This window comes from Phalacrocorax carbo, chromosome W (assembly GCF_963921805.1).
Source record: "Phalacrocorax carbo chromosome W, bPhaCar2.1, whole genome shotgun sequence".
Taxonomy (NCBI): domain Eukaryota; kingdom Metazoa; phylum Chordata; class Aves; order Suliformes; family Phalacrocoracidae; genus Phalacrocorax; species Phalacrocorax carbo.
The window spans coordinates 923,384-937,990 of NC_087547.1; positions in this window are offsets into that span (position 1 = coordinate 923,384).

Sequence of the window (14,607 nt, forward strand, 5' to 3'; positions counted from 1 at the left end):
GGCCTATTTTTCTAAACAGCTTGATGAGGTAAGCAAGGGGTGGCCAGGGTGCCTGCGAGCTGTGGCAGCTGTGGTCTTGAATATTCAGGAGGCCCAGAAATTCACCTTAGGTCAAAAGAGCACAGTACTGGTTTCACACACAGTATCACCTGTGTTGGGACAGAAAGGGAATCACTGGCTTTCCCCATCCTGATTCCTACAATACCAGGCCATTTTAATTGGATTGGATGATGTTACTGTTGAAGTAACCAATGTTATGAACCCAGCTTCTTTCCTCAGTGGAGTGACTTCTGAACCGTTAACTCATGATTGCCTTGAAACTATAGAGACTGTGCACTCCAGTAGACCAGATTTGAAAGAACCACCTCTGGAAGATGCACAAGATTCCTGGTTCACGGACGGAAGCAGCTTTGTCCGACGAGGTATTCGAAAGGCCGGATACGCAGTGACAACAGCAAACGAAATAACTGAATCTCAATCACTACCTGCTGGAACATCAGCTCAAAAGGCTGCAATTATCGCCCTGACGAGGCCCCTGGAGCTGGCAAAAGGGAAAAAAAAATAATATATGGACAGATTCCAAATACGCCTTTGGAGTTGTCCATCCTCATGGAGCAATTTGGAAAGAATGAGGGCCACTAACTACACAAGGAAGGCAGATCAAGCACGCTGAGGCAATCCTGCGCTTATTGGAAGCACTCCGATTGCCAACCAAAGTCGCCATCATGCACTGTCGAAGACACCCGAAGGGTAACACTGAACAGGAAAAAGGCAATAGATTGGCTGACTGTGAGGCTAAACAGGCAGCGGTTAGAATGCAAGAACAAGAACAAGGGCAACCAATTGTCATCCTTCTGTCAGCTGCTTGTAGAATGCTTCATCTAGCTCTTCATCCTGGTTGGGAGGTCTATAACAGACTCCTAGCAGGCTATCTGCCTTGTTGGCCTTCCCCCTTATCCTTACCCATAAGCACTCGACCTTATGGGTAGTTATTGGGCAGCAAAACCAGCTCAGGTTGGGTCACTGCTGCACTTGCACTGCTTCTCGTAAGGCTCGTCCTCCATTGGTTCGGGTGGTTCCTGCTATAGTAATTCCTATAACATGCAACTGAAATAATGGATTACAACAATTTAACGGTATATCCATTACAATCTCCACCCCGGTCCCTTTGGACCAGACCATAGGTTTTACCACTGCAATGAACTCCTCCCCTTGCCCCTGCTCTGGTTTGGACTTATCCACAGACTGTAGTCCTTTAGGGTCGTACCTGCTCCAAGTGGAGCCTTATCTGTGAGCCACAGTCTCTTCAGGGGTATACCCACTGTGGCGTAGGCTTAACCAGAGCCACAGTCACTTTGATGTGCACCTATTCCAGTGTGGCCTTCTCCATGGGCCACAATGCCTTCACAGGTGTAGCTGCTCCAGTGTGGCAGATACACAGATACCATGCCCTTATTCTATGGACTGTCCCTGTAAAATGTCACAGATGTCCACAAAACGTCCACTGAGGTCATTTAGCGCATGACGTTCGGGTTCCATCGATTGTAACAGTCTTTCAGGTCAGGGAAGACGGTGTGTTTAGTGTTGGATTGTTGCATACTGAAGTCAGTCCTTGTTCCATCACCGCTGCACTTTGCTCAGTTAAATGAAAGTTCATTCTTAATTAACCTGGGAGATTCCTACTGTGATACCATTGATATGGCATATAGCAACCACAGAAGAGATTAAATACAATATTATATAGCAATTAACATCATACCATTCAGTTCATTGGCTGTTCTCACCCAAAATCAAGTCCCCTTGGGGTACACACTGGACTCCTCCATCCTCCCACATCACCCACCAAGTTCACCCAGGTCCTTCAGTAAAAGCAACTCCATGAATGGGTCTGCCTTGCCCGAGGCAGGAATAACCCAGACTGTTTTCCCCAGCATAATTTTATGTGCACTACAGGGACTTTATCCCCTTCCACAGTGCATAAATGTTCTGGTCGGACAGGGCCAGCTCGATTGGCAGATCCCGTAGTGTTGACTAACCAGGTGGCTTTTGCTAAATGTCTATCCTGGTGTTTAAATGTCCCACAACCCATTGCTCTCAGTGTAGACTTTAACAATCCATTGTATCGTGAAGTTTTCCTGGAGGCTGGTGCATGACAGAGGAGGTGATACACCCACTCAATGCCGTGCACTTTGGCCCAGGTATTGATGAGGTTCTTATGGAAATCAACCTGCCAGGCCTCCCCATATTGATATTTCAGCCATCGTCCTCATACCACAGAGGCTTTACCCGCTTGGCTTGCTTGACTGCAGCCCATGATTCATGTTCATGGATAACCTGTGCAATAGTGTCCATGGTCAAGTCCACCCCTTGATCATGAGCCCACCATGATGGTTGTTTTGATTTTTTTCAGTGTCCTGACTCTTGGGAACGTGAGCATCCACATGACGTACCTTTACAACCAGGTTCTCTACCCGGGCAGCAATACCTTGCGACAATGTGGCAGCCCAGAATGGTTTGCCTCTGTGCTGCCTGTTGCAATTCACTGCATCTGGCATAGTGGTGTGCTTCAGACTTAGAGTGAAAACAATGCTGAGATAACACACAGCTGTTTTGGCTGTTGCTGGGTAGTGCTGGTGTAGGGGAATAGACAGGGATCGGCGACCGGAAGATTACGGGATGTGACGGAAAGATAGACTCCTCCCCATAGGAGTGGCAGGAACAGGAACCGCAAGAGCTATATAAGCGTGCGACGCAGCTAAATAGACGGACATTTTGCATCCATCATATTGATGTCTGTGCATCACTGTCCCCAGGGTGGGTAGAGCCCTGTGTCCCGGAGGTATGCGGCCCAAGATAAGTTCTCCTGTAGAAGCGTACAGCTACAAGTGGTGACCCCGACGTGATTAGCGGGGAGGCTTGGCAAGTTCGCCGGGGGGAAAAGAGAGCTTGGGGCAGGCAGGGGCGGGACGGGGAGCCGCAGGTCGGCGGGCGCTCCATGGATTCAGTCGTAAAGGTACTGAAGGGATTGGGGAAGGAATATGGTACTTCGATATCGAAGACGCCTACCTCAAAGGCCATCCGATGGATGATTACGCAGGGGCTCATACGAAGTCCCGCAGACATATTTAATAAGGATAAGTGGGTGAGGATTAAAGAGGAGTTAGCCGAAAGGGCTATGATGGGAAAAACCCAGTACATACAGCTCTGGGGAAAGATACACCGATTACTATTGAAAGCTCGGGATGATCAGGAGACGTGGCGGCAGGCGCGGCGGTGCCTGCACGGTGCTACAGGCGACAGTAGCCCGGAAAGAGACCCAGGAGGGGCAGTGGGGACGCAGACAGGGGCAAGCATCGCGGGGGATGGGAAAGAAGGGGAGAGTTCGGATGGAGTAGCCTGGCCAGCGACTCAGTCTGAGGCTCCCAAGGAGGTGGATCGGAAAGCGGCGGTGTTCCCTGTTGAGCCAGCAGGGCCTTTAGAGTGCCCCCCCTCCGCATACCCCTGGGATGATTTGGCACGGGCGCGGGAGCCCGCGCGCGGGGAGAGTGACGTGGCAGCGGACGCAGCGGGAGTGACGGAGCGGAAGGAGAAAGATGACCAGCGCCGGAAGCAGCGCCGGCAGCGGCACAGCCCTCTGCCCGACCCTCGAGACTGGCTCCCGGGGCAACCCTTGAGATGGGAGTCGGACGAGGAGGGGGATTGGGTTGCCTGGAGGGGAGGACAGGGGGAGTATAGAACAACTTCGAGTAGCAGCGAATCAGAAATTGGGGGAGAAACCGATGCCCATATGTGGGAAGAGAGAGCAGCTTGCCTGCGGCGCGCAAGAAAGAGGCACAAAACAGCAGAGACTCGGAGGACCAATCAGAAGGAGGGAGGAGAGGGACCGTCAAAAGGGGAGGTCCGGGGCGCTGCAGCTCCGGAGGGGTCCGCCGAGGAAGCGCTGCGGCAGCTGCAGCAGGCTATGCGCGCACTAGGGGAAGTAACTCGGCGGCAGACAGGACTTTTAACGAAGGGTGCACCCCAGCGACAGTCAGTTGAGTTACCTAACTGGCGGCTGATAGCTAGAGATTGTAGCCTCGATGGAGTAAGGCTAGAGATGCCCGGGATCTTCCCTGTCCGACTAGCTCCAGGAGGAGGGGTGGAGTGGACGCCGATAGATGCCAAACTAGTGCGAAGTTTATGGCGAGAAATTAGAGAAAAGGGGCTCGAAGTACCCAAGAATGGTGTAAAGCTTGGAATATTGTATTAAAACACGGCATTGCTTACAATAGCACAGGGCAGGCTATAGTAGAACGCGCTCATCGCACCTTGAAAGCAAAAATAATACAGCTTGGGGAGGGGGAGGGGTATAAGGGAGCTGTACCCATAGCAGCTCAGCAAACTATTTTAATGCGTGCATTATATTCGCTTAATCATTTTATACGCGGGCAGGAGCAAGTTACAGCAGTGGAGAAGCACTTTGGCAAAGCTCAAGCAGGCGAGCGCTATCCGCAGGTACGAGTAAGGTTCCCAGGCAGTGGTCAATGGGAGAGAGGATGGAAACTGAGATGCCTGGGGAGGGGCTACGCCGCGGTTGAGAATGAAGGGCGCATAGAATGGGTGCCTGCAAAGTGTGTGAAAGCAGAACTGTGCAAGGATGTACAATGAATAATCCCTTTCTGAGTTGTCTCTTTGCAGGGTCTGCTGACATGGATCCTCATGCTAGCCGTACCATTGGGAAAAGAAATGAGCTCCTTGACAAGATCGCAAGCAATATTGCAACGAGAGCGACACTGGAAAGGGCAGCAAAAGAGAGATATGAACTGGAACTGGATAGTAGTAATTGGGGGGATCTTGTTGTGTGTAGTAATCATGGTTACTTGTGGGCTACCATTGTTATGCTGTGTTATAAGACAAATCAAAGAGCGCCTGCGAGCGTTACATGAATATAGACCTGACTGCAATATGTATCCGCTTACGCAAGCAGCTTTGTAGAATTTTAGTAGCATGGGGAGGGGGAGATGTAGGGGAATAGACAGGGATCGGCGACCGGAAGATTACGGGATGTGACGGAAAGATAGACTCCTCCCCATAGGAGTGGCAGGAACAGGAACGCAAGAGCTATATAAGCGTGTGACGCAGCTAAATAGACGGACATTTTGCATCCATCATATTGATGTCTGTGCATCACTGTCCCCAGGGTGGGTAGAGCCCTGTGTCCCGGAGATATGCGGCCCAAGATAAGTTCTCCCGTAGAAGAGTACAGCTACATGCTGGTACTAGTCAAGGACTTTTCTAGCTTCCCATGCTCTGCCGGGTGCACAAGAAGCCGGGAGGGGAGGAGGCACAGCTAAGGGAGCGGATTCAAACTGACCAAAGGGATATAGCATATGATGTGTCGTCATGCCCAGTACGTTAACTGGGAGGGGATGGCCGGGGGAGTGTGGCAGCAATCGCGGCTCAGGGACAGGCAGTGTCGGTCGGCGGGTGGTGAGCGGTTGTATCATTTGTGTTTCTGTTTGATTTTTTTCTCCTTTTCCATTTTATTATATTATCATTATTGTCATTATTGTCATTCGAGAAGTCACGGAGAACGGGGGATGTCCCAGAGAACTGGAGGAAGGCAAATGTTACCCCTATCTACAAGAAGGCATTGAGGGAGGGTACAGGTACCTATAGGCCCATCAGCCTTACTTCAATCCCTGGGAACGTTATGGAACGAATCCTCCTGGGGGCCATCACCAGTCAAATGAAGCACGTGATTGGGAAAAGCCAACATGGCTTCACTAAAGGCAGATCATGCTTGACAAACCTGGTGGCCTTCCTTGACAAAGTGACTTGCCTGGTTGACATGGGGCGGGCAGTGGACATTGTCTACCTAGACTTCCCCAAGGCCTTTGATACGGTCCCCTGCAGTCTCCTGCTGGAGAAATTAATGCATTATAGCCTAGACAAGTGGTCTGTGCAGTGGGTGGGGAACTGGCTGACAGGCCACACCCAAAGGGTGGTGATAAATAGCTCCTTTTCCAAGTGGCAACCTGTCACTAGTGGAGTCCCCCAGGGATCAATATTGGGCCCAATGTCATTCAACATCTTCATAAGTGATTTGGATAATGGGATCAAGTGTAGCCTGATGAAGTTTGCAGATGACACCAAATCGAGTGGGGAAGTAGACACTCCAGAAGGGAGAGCTGCTCTGCAGAAAGATCTGGATAGGCTGGAAGAGTGGGCCAGCAAGAACCTTATGAAGCTCAACAAGGACAAGTGTAAGGTCATGCACCTGGGAAAACATAATCCGGGAGTGCAGTACATACTGGGATCCACCTGGCTGGAGAGCAGCTCTGTGGAAAGGGACCTGGGGTTCCTGGTGGACAGAAAGCTCAACATGAGTGAACAGTGTGCTGCTGCAGCCAAGGCGCCCAACAGGATGCTGGGTTTCATCAAAAAGGGCATTGCCAGCAGAGAGAAAGAAGTCATCATCCCGCTCTACTCAGCGCTTGTCAGGCCACACCTGGAGTACTGTGTACAGTTCTGGTCCCCTCTATACAAAAAGGATGTGGCCAGGCTGGAAGGGGTCCAGAGAAGGGCCACCAAGATGATCAAAGGACTGGGAAGCCTGCCATATGAGGATAGGCTGGGAGAGCTGGGTTTGTTCAGCCTTGAGAAAAGGAGGCTTAGAGGGGATCTCATCACCATGTACCAGTACTTAAGGGGTAGCTACAAAGAAGATGGAGACTCCCTTTTACATGGAGTCCCATGGAGAGGACAAGGGGGAATGGACACAAGTTGCTCTTGGGGAGATTCCGATTGGACACAAGAGGAAAAATTTTCACAGTGAGGACAGTCAACCATTGGAATAATCTCCCCAGGGAAGTGGTTGACTCGGCCACATTGCACACCTTTAAGAGTCGTCTGGACAGGGTGCTGGGCCATCTTGTCTGTGCTCTTCCCAGAAAGGTTAGACTAGATGATCCCTGAGGTCCCTTCCAACCTGTGATTCTGTGATTATTATCATAATCAATATTATTATAAGTATTATTGTATTGTAACTATTAAACTGCGCTTATCACAACCCACAAGTTCTTTTGCTCTTCCGATTCTCTCCCTCATCCCACAGGGGTGGGGGGAGTGAGCGAGCAGCTGCGTGCTGTTCAGTTGCCGACTGAGGCTGAACCACGATAGTCCATGTTGGCACCCAACGTGGGGCACAAAGGGTTTGAGATAATAACAGTTGCTGGTCACAGCACTGATTCATCTGTTCTTAATATTAGTTTGTCCAATCTACCACGCTGATTTTGAAGTACAGGTTAAAAATTGCTGTTGGTTTTTGTAGTTTGCCGTGCTCTGCAGCGATTAGAGAGGTTTTGCCTAGGAGATTTGTTATTAAAACACTGGCCTTGAGTGTTATCAGTTACTTGGGTCTTGCATGGAAGCTGTTACTGTACTTCGGGTACCACCTCATGGAGACAATTAGGAATTATACCTCTTCCTCTGAGAGGTGTTTTTATGGAGGAAATACAGAACGGCACCTTAGCTACCATCTTCTATAATGCCTCCTCCTTCATTACAACAACTTTTCAGTATCTTGAACATCCTTGGGTAGTTAAGAGATACCTGTTGGTATTGCTTGGCAGACCGTTTCAGTTCTGTCTAAGGTTAGTAAGCAAGTTAAGAATATCATCCTGAGATCTGCCCCAAGGATCGATAGCTATGCGTGGCAGGTTATGCGGGATAGTATGGGCAAATGCCTAAGACAATGGGCACCCCCAGTGTTGTGGGACTTCACCCCTGAACAAGTGCAGAATCCTGAAAAATGAGTAGAATATTTGGAGGATGTATGTTGTCACCCTAGCAATTCCAGAGAGATACAAATCACTGCAATGTGCTGGGGCCTGGCCCATGCCTATCGAGCCCTCTTTAACACTCTTCAGTACCCCCAAGGGGAAGAGAAGGCCTCTGAAACTAAAAAGACCAAGACAAGGAAAGCAACATGCAGTGCGGCCACTCAAGCCCCCACGACAGGCACTGCAGCTACTCCAACCCCGGTGACAAGCGTTGCAGCTAAATCAGAGGACCAACCCGTGCCAAAAGTAGGTCGCCCCTATACTCAAGAAGATAGCTTGGAAGAGAAATTCAACTCGTTTAGAAAGAGATGATGAAGAACCAGGGCCATCACAAGAAGAGGAGGAGGAAGGGGAACAATGTGTAGAAGAAACAGAAACTACCCAGCCCCCATCCTTGAGTGAGTTGCGGGATATACAGAAATATTTCGGGCATTGTTTACGTGAGCACATTATCACCTGGCTGCTCCGATGGTGGGATAATGGGGCCAGCAGTCTGGAATTAAAGGAGAAGGAAGCCAAACAACTGGGATCCCTTTCTAGGGAAGGGGGCATTGACAAAGCAATTGGAAAAGGGACACAAGCGCTCAGCCTCGGGAGGTGATTCCTGTCCAGTGTGAGAGAAAGGAATCCCTTCAAGGAAGATATTGTATATCGCCTAGAAAAATGGATGACTATGGAGAAAGGTATCCAGTACCTGAGGGAACTAGCCATGCTTGAGGTGATTTATGGTGACCTGGATGATCAACAGTCATCCAACGATCCAGATGTAGCTGAGTGCACACAACCCATGTGATGGAAGTTTATACAGAGGGCGCCATCGACGCATGGTAACTCACTGGCAGTAATGTCCTGGAAAGATGATGAGACACCAATGGTGGCTGAGTTGATTGATAAACTCCGGGAGTATGAAGGAAATCTCTCTTCCTCGCTCGTCTCTGCTGTTGAGAAACTGTCCCAGGAGTTCAGCACATCAAAGAAGCTATGTCCTACTCCCCACCAGGATGGACCTGTATCTCAGCCATTAGGAGTAAGTGTACCTTTGCTCAAGAGAAAGGATACACATGATGGGGCATGCTATGGTTTTACCTGTGTGACGACGGAGAGGACATGATGAGGTGGGATAGAAAACCTACTTCGACGCTAGAGGCATGGGTATGTAAGCTGCAAGGGAAAACAATCACTCAGGGGAGTTTCTCTGGGAGAACTGGTGCTCCAGTTTCCAGTAAGCAATTCCCCAGACAAAGGAGCAGAAGCGCTGATTTTCTTTCTGATTTTAATAGAGACATTTGTGATTCACATTTACAGGAAGCGAGTGATGAATACTATGATCAGAAATAGAGGGGCCCTACCTCCAGCCAGGTGGAGGAAAGGGACAACCGGCTTTACTGGACTGTGTGGATCTGATGGCCTGGCACATCAGACCCACAGGAGTATAAAGCTTTAGTGGGTACTGGTACAGAGTGGTGCACAGCGTACCCTTATCAAACTATATAGGGGCAGAACACATCTGTATTTCTGGAGTGACAGGGGGATCCCAGGAGCTAACTGTATTGGAGGCCAAAGTGAACTTAACTGGGAAAGAGTGGGAAAAGCACCCCATCATGACTGGCCCGAGGCTCCGTGCTTCCTTGGCATAGACTACCTCTGGAGAGGGTATTTCATGGACCCAAAAAGGTAAAAGTGGGGTTTTGGTAGAGCTGCCTTGGAGCACACACCACCCCACCCCACAAAATTGCACACCAACTGCCCCAGTTAGTATAGTCATCATGGTGTCACATGGTGTGGAATGAACATCCCATTGGCCAGTCAGGGTCAGCCCCCTGGCTCTGCCCCACCCCTCTCAGCCTATTGCCAACGTGGCATAGCACAGGAACCTGGAAAGGACCCTGACCACTACAGGCACTACAGTGAAGAGTATTAATCCCTCTTCAGCCAAAACCCGCACAGATGCTGAGGACGGTTCTCACTCATCCAGGAATCACTTGGTGAAAGAAAGATATATCTCCATTCCTGGAAGTATGTGGATCATTTACACAGGCTAATGAGAAAAACAGGTCAGTGTGGATGAATATAAATTATTTTCCTAGAGAGTAAGGGTCTAACCAAAGGGGACTGACTTAGAAACAACAATCGTGAAGTTACTGATCAACTGGAATATCATAAAAAAGGATTAGTAAAACTGCATAAATCAGCGAAGCAAAATGCATCAGAAAAATAAAACTCAAAACTGTATGAAAGGGTTTTTATCTCTTTGGCTACTTTTATTCAGCATTCTGACAAACACTGCTTGTAAATGTGCTGCGCTCTGATCCCTAGGCAGTCTCTAAACCAGCCATGTCATGGAATGAGACATGTTTTTCACTCAAACCTAAGAACTTAATTTCTTCAAATGTCTTGAGTGACACCATGTGCCACTATCCTGGAAGTGAAGCCCTCCCTGGGGAGTTGCTTCTTTCTTTCAGCATGCTGAAGCGGGGGCCATGAAAGAATTTCCTTTAGCACCATCCCTTCAACATCCTTTGCCTCCTTTGACCTATACAAAAGCCAAATTCTAGTCTCCTCCCTGTGCTAAGTTAACTTGCATAGTTTTGCTGTAGTTGTGTTTCTGTTTTTTCTTTGCTGGGCTTTTGGCTGACTGATGGTTGCTTGGCTTTGGAAGACAGGAGAGAAGATCTGGCTCAAGAATCCCTGTTCCGACATTATCTGTGAGGAAGCTTCTGGAGTTGGAAGCTTTAAATAGGTTTCTGCAAAAGCGATTACCTGAGACTTGCATATGGAGTTGCAGAAGAGAGGACGCTAAACTGCAACGCTTAATACTGAACTTGGGGCAAATGAGTATTTCTTTTAAGGCCAACGTGACAGTTCAGACTCTTGCATATATGTATATCAGTAAATACCTGGGCTAAAGAAACATATCTCCACATACAGAAATGGAACAAACAAGCAAAAATAATACAAAGTAAGGCTACTGCATCATCCAGTGTACTTCCCACATTTGTTTTAATAATCATAGTTTGATTTCAATAACACTTACTATGCAAACTAACATACTCATTATTGTATTCCATGAATCAAGGAAATGTGTTGCTAAAGAAATGCCAAGAGGTTGATCTGTGACTAGAAGAGACCACATGGAGAGCATCCTGCGTTTGCTAGCACGTATCCTATGGGGAATAAGGCAGAGTCTATACCATGGCAGCCTCGTAATAGATATTCCTGCTTCTTCAGGGCATGATCCACATACTTCCAGTAATGGTGATATATATTTCTTTCACCAAGTGATTCCTGGATCAGCGAGAACTGTCCTCAGCACCATTGTTATTATCCTGGTTGAGCATCTGGTTCTTTTGCGTGTGCTGCCTTTAGGAAGGAAATGATGTCTTTACAGTCCTCCTGCTCTCATACTTGCATGGCTCTCATTCCTGTTGCCTATATTTAAAGGTGCACTTGCAAATGGTGGTGGTTGTGGCTTGGGGAGTGATGTGGTTGGTCGGTCAGTCGGTCGTGAGTTTCTGTGTCATGTGGTGTTTGCTTTGGTTGTTCATTCCCCCTTCTCCCTGTTCTGGGTTTTGTGGCTCCTGGATAGAAGATAGAGAAGCCCAGGGTGATCTGCAGCAACCCCAGCCTCTGGAGGCAACTCTGGTCTGGTGTGAAAGAAAGGTTTCCCTTCAAGGCAGATGTTATATATCGCTCAGGAAAATCGGCCGCCATGGAGAAAGGTATCCAGTACCTGAGGGAAGTAGCTGTGCCTGAGGTGATTTATGGTGACTTGGATGATCTACAGTCATCCAAAGATCGTGATGAAGCCCACTGCACACAACCCATGTGGCGGATGTTTGTATGGCGCACAGCATGTACTCTTATTGGCATAACTGGCCTGAAAAGATGAAGAGGCACCAATGGTGGGGGATTTGATTGACAGACTCTGGGATTTTGAAGCATGTGTCTCATCCTCATCTCATCTTGGCTGTGGAGAAACTGTCCCAGGAGGTCCAGCAACTCAAAGAAGCTACGTCCTAGTCCCCACCTGTATGGACCAGTATCTCAGCCATTAGGAGTAAGTGTCCCTTTGCTCAAGAGAGAGGATACACACCAGATGCCACTCTATGGTTTTACCTGCGTGACACTGGTATGTGAGCTGCAAGGAAAAACAATCACTCTGGGGGGTTTGTACAGGAAAGATGCTCTTCCAGTTTCCAGTGAGCAGTTCCCCAGAAAGAAGAGTGGGAGCACTGATTTTATGTTTGACCTGAACAGGGTGAATTTTGATTAGCATTTACAAGAAGTGAGTAGCAAATACTATGATCAGGAATAGAGGGGCCCTGCCTCCAGCCAGGTGGAGGAAAGGGACAACAGGCTTTACTGGACTGTGTGGATCCGATGGCCTGGCACATCAGACCCACAGGAGTATAAAGCTTTAGCGGACACCAGTGCACAGTACATCGTAATGCCATCAAGCTATATAGGGACAGAACCCATTAGCATTGCTGGAGTGACAGGGGGATCCCAGGAGCTAACTGTATTGGAGGCCGAAGTGAGCCTAACTGGTAATGAGTGGGAAAAGCACCCCATCATGACTGTCCCAGAGGCTCCATGCATCCTTGGCATACACATCCCCAGGAGAGGGTATTTCAAGGCCCTAAAAAGGTACAGGTGGGCTCTTGGTATAGCTGCCTTGGAGATGGAAGAAATGGAACACCTGTTTGCTTTGCCTGGCCTTTCAAAGTATCCTTCTGTTGTGGGGTTGATGAAGGTCAAAGAACAACAGGTGCTGATTGCCACGGCAACGGTGCACTGGTGGCAATATTGCACCAACCCGAAGCTCCCTGATTCCCCTCCATGAGCTCATTCCTCAACTGGAGAGTGAAGGAGTGGTCAGGAAGACCCACTAAACCTTTAACAGTCCCATATGGCCAGTGCGGAGGTGTAATGGAGAGTGGAGAGTAACAGTAGTCTATCATGGCCTGCATGAAGTCACGCCGCCACTGAGTACTGCTGTGCCAGACATGCTAGAACATCAATAAAAACTGGACTCAAAGGCAGCCAAGTTGTATGCCACAACTGATATTGTTAATGCATTCTTCTCAATCCCTCTGGCAGCAGCGTGCAGTCCACAGTTTGCTTTTACTTGGAGGGGTGTCCAGTACACCTGGAATCGACTGGCCCAGGGATGCAAACACAGCCCTACCACCTGCCATGGACTGATTCAGACTGCACCCGAACAGGGTGGATCTCCGGAACACTTACAATATATTGATGACATTGTTGTATGGGGCAACACAGAAGAAGACATGTTTGAGAAAGGGAAGGAAATAGTCCAAAGGCTTCTGAAGGCCGGTTTTCCCATAAAACAAAGTAAGGTCAAGGGACCCACAGAAGAGGTCCCGTTCTTAGGGGTGAAACAGTAAGATGGATGTTGTCAGATTGCAATGGATGTGATCAACAAAATAGCAGCCATGTCTCCACCAACTAGCAAAAAAGAAACACAATAGTTTTTGGGTGTTGTAGGTTTTTGGAGAATGCATATTCCAGATTACAGTCTGATCGTAAGCCCTGTCTATGAAGTGACCTGGTAGAAGAATGATTTCAAATGGGGCCGTGAGCAATGACAAGCCTTTCAACAAATTAAACAGCGAATGGTTCATGCGGTAGGCCTTGGGCCAGTCCGGGCAGAACAAGTTATAAAAATTTGCTCTAAACTGAAGCCAAGGAGAATGGTCCTACCTGGAGCCTCTGGCAGAAAGCACCAGGGGAGATTAGAGGTTGACCCCTAGGGTTTTGGAGTTGAGGATACAGAGGGTCTGAAGCGTACTCTACTCCAACTGAAAAAGAGATATTGGCAGCATATAAAGGGGTTTGAGCTCCTTCAGAAGTGGTTGGTAGTGAAGCATAGCTCCTCCTGGTACCCCAACTTCTGGTGGTGGGCTGGATGTTCAAAGGAAAGATTCCCCTCTACACATCATGCACCTGATGTTACATGGAGCAATGTGTTGCACTGATCACCCAGAGGGCTCGGATAGGAAAATCCAGATAGCCAGGAATGTTGGAAGTGATCATGGACTGGCCAGAAGGCAAAGCTTTTGGATTATCACCAGAGGAGCAGGTGACATGTGCTGAAGAAGCCCCACTGTATAACAAACTGCCAAAAAAAAAAGAGAAGCAATATGCTCTGTTCACTGATGGGTCCTGTCACTTTGTGGGAAACCACCGGAGATTGGAAGGCTGCTCTATGGAGTCCTCTACGACAAGTCGGAGAAACTGCTGAAGGAGAAGATGAATCGTGCCAGTTTGCAGAGGTAAAGGCCGTCCAGCTGCCCTTAGACATCGCTGAACGGGAAAAGTGGTATGGGGGATGATGGCTGAAATACAACTATGGGCAGGCTTGGCAGATTGACTATATCACACTCCCACAAACCCACCAAGGCAAGCGCCGTGTGTTTACAAGGGTGGAAGCAACCACCGTCTGGCTAGAAACATATCCTGTCACCATGCCACCACCCAGAACACTATCCTGGGCCTGGAAAAAAAAGTCCTGTGGTGACATGACACCCCAGAGAGAACTGAGTCACACAATGGGACTCATTAATTAAGAATGAACTTTGATTAAACTGAGCAAAGTGCAGCGGTGATGGAACAAGGACTGACTTCAGTATGCAACAATCCAACACCAAACACACCATCTTCCCTGACCTGAAAGACTGTTACGATCGATGGAACTGAATGCCATGCACTAAATGACCTCAGTGGACGTTTTGTGGACATCTCTGACATTTTACAGGGACAG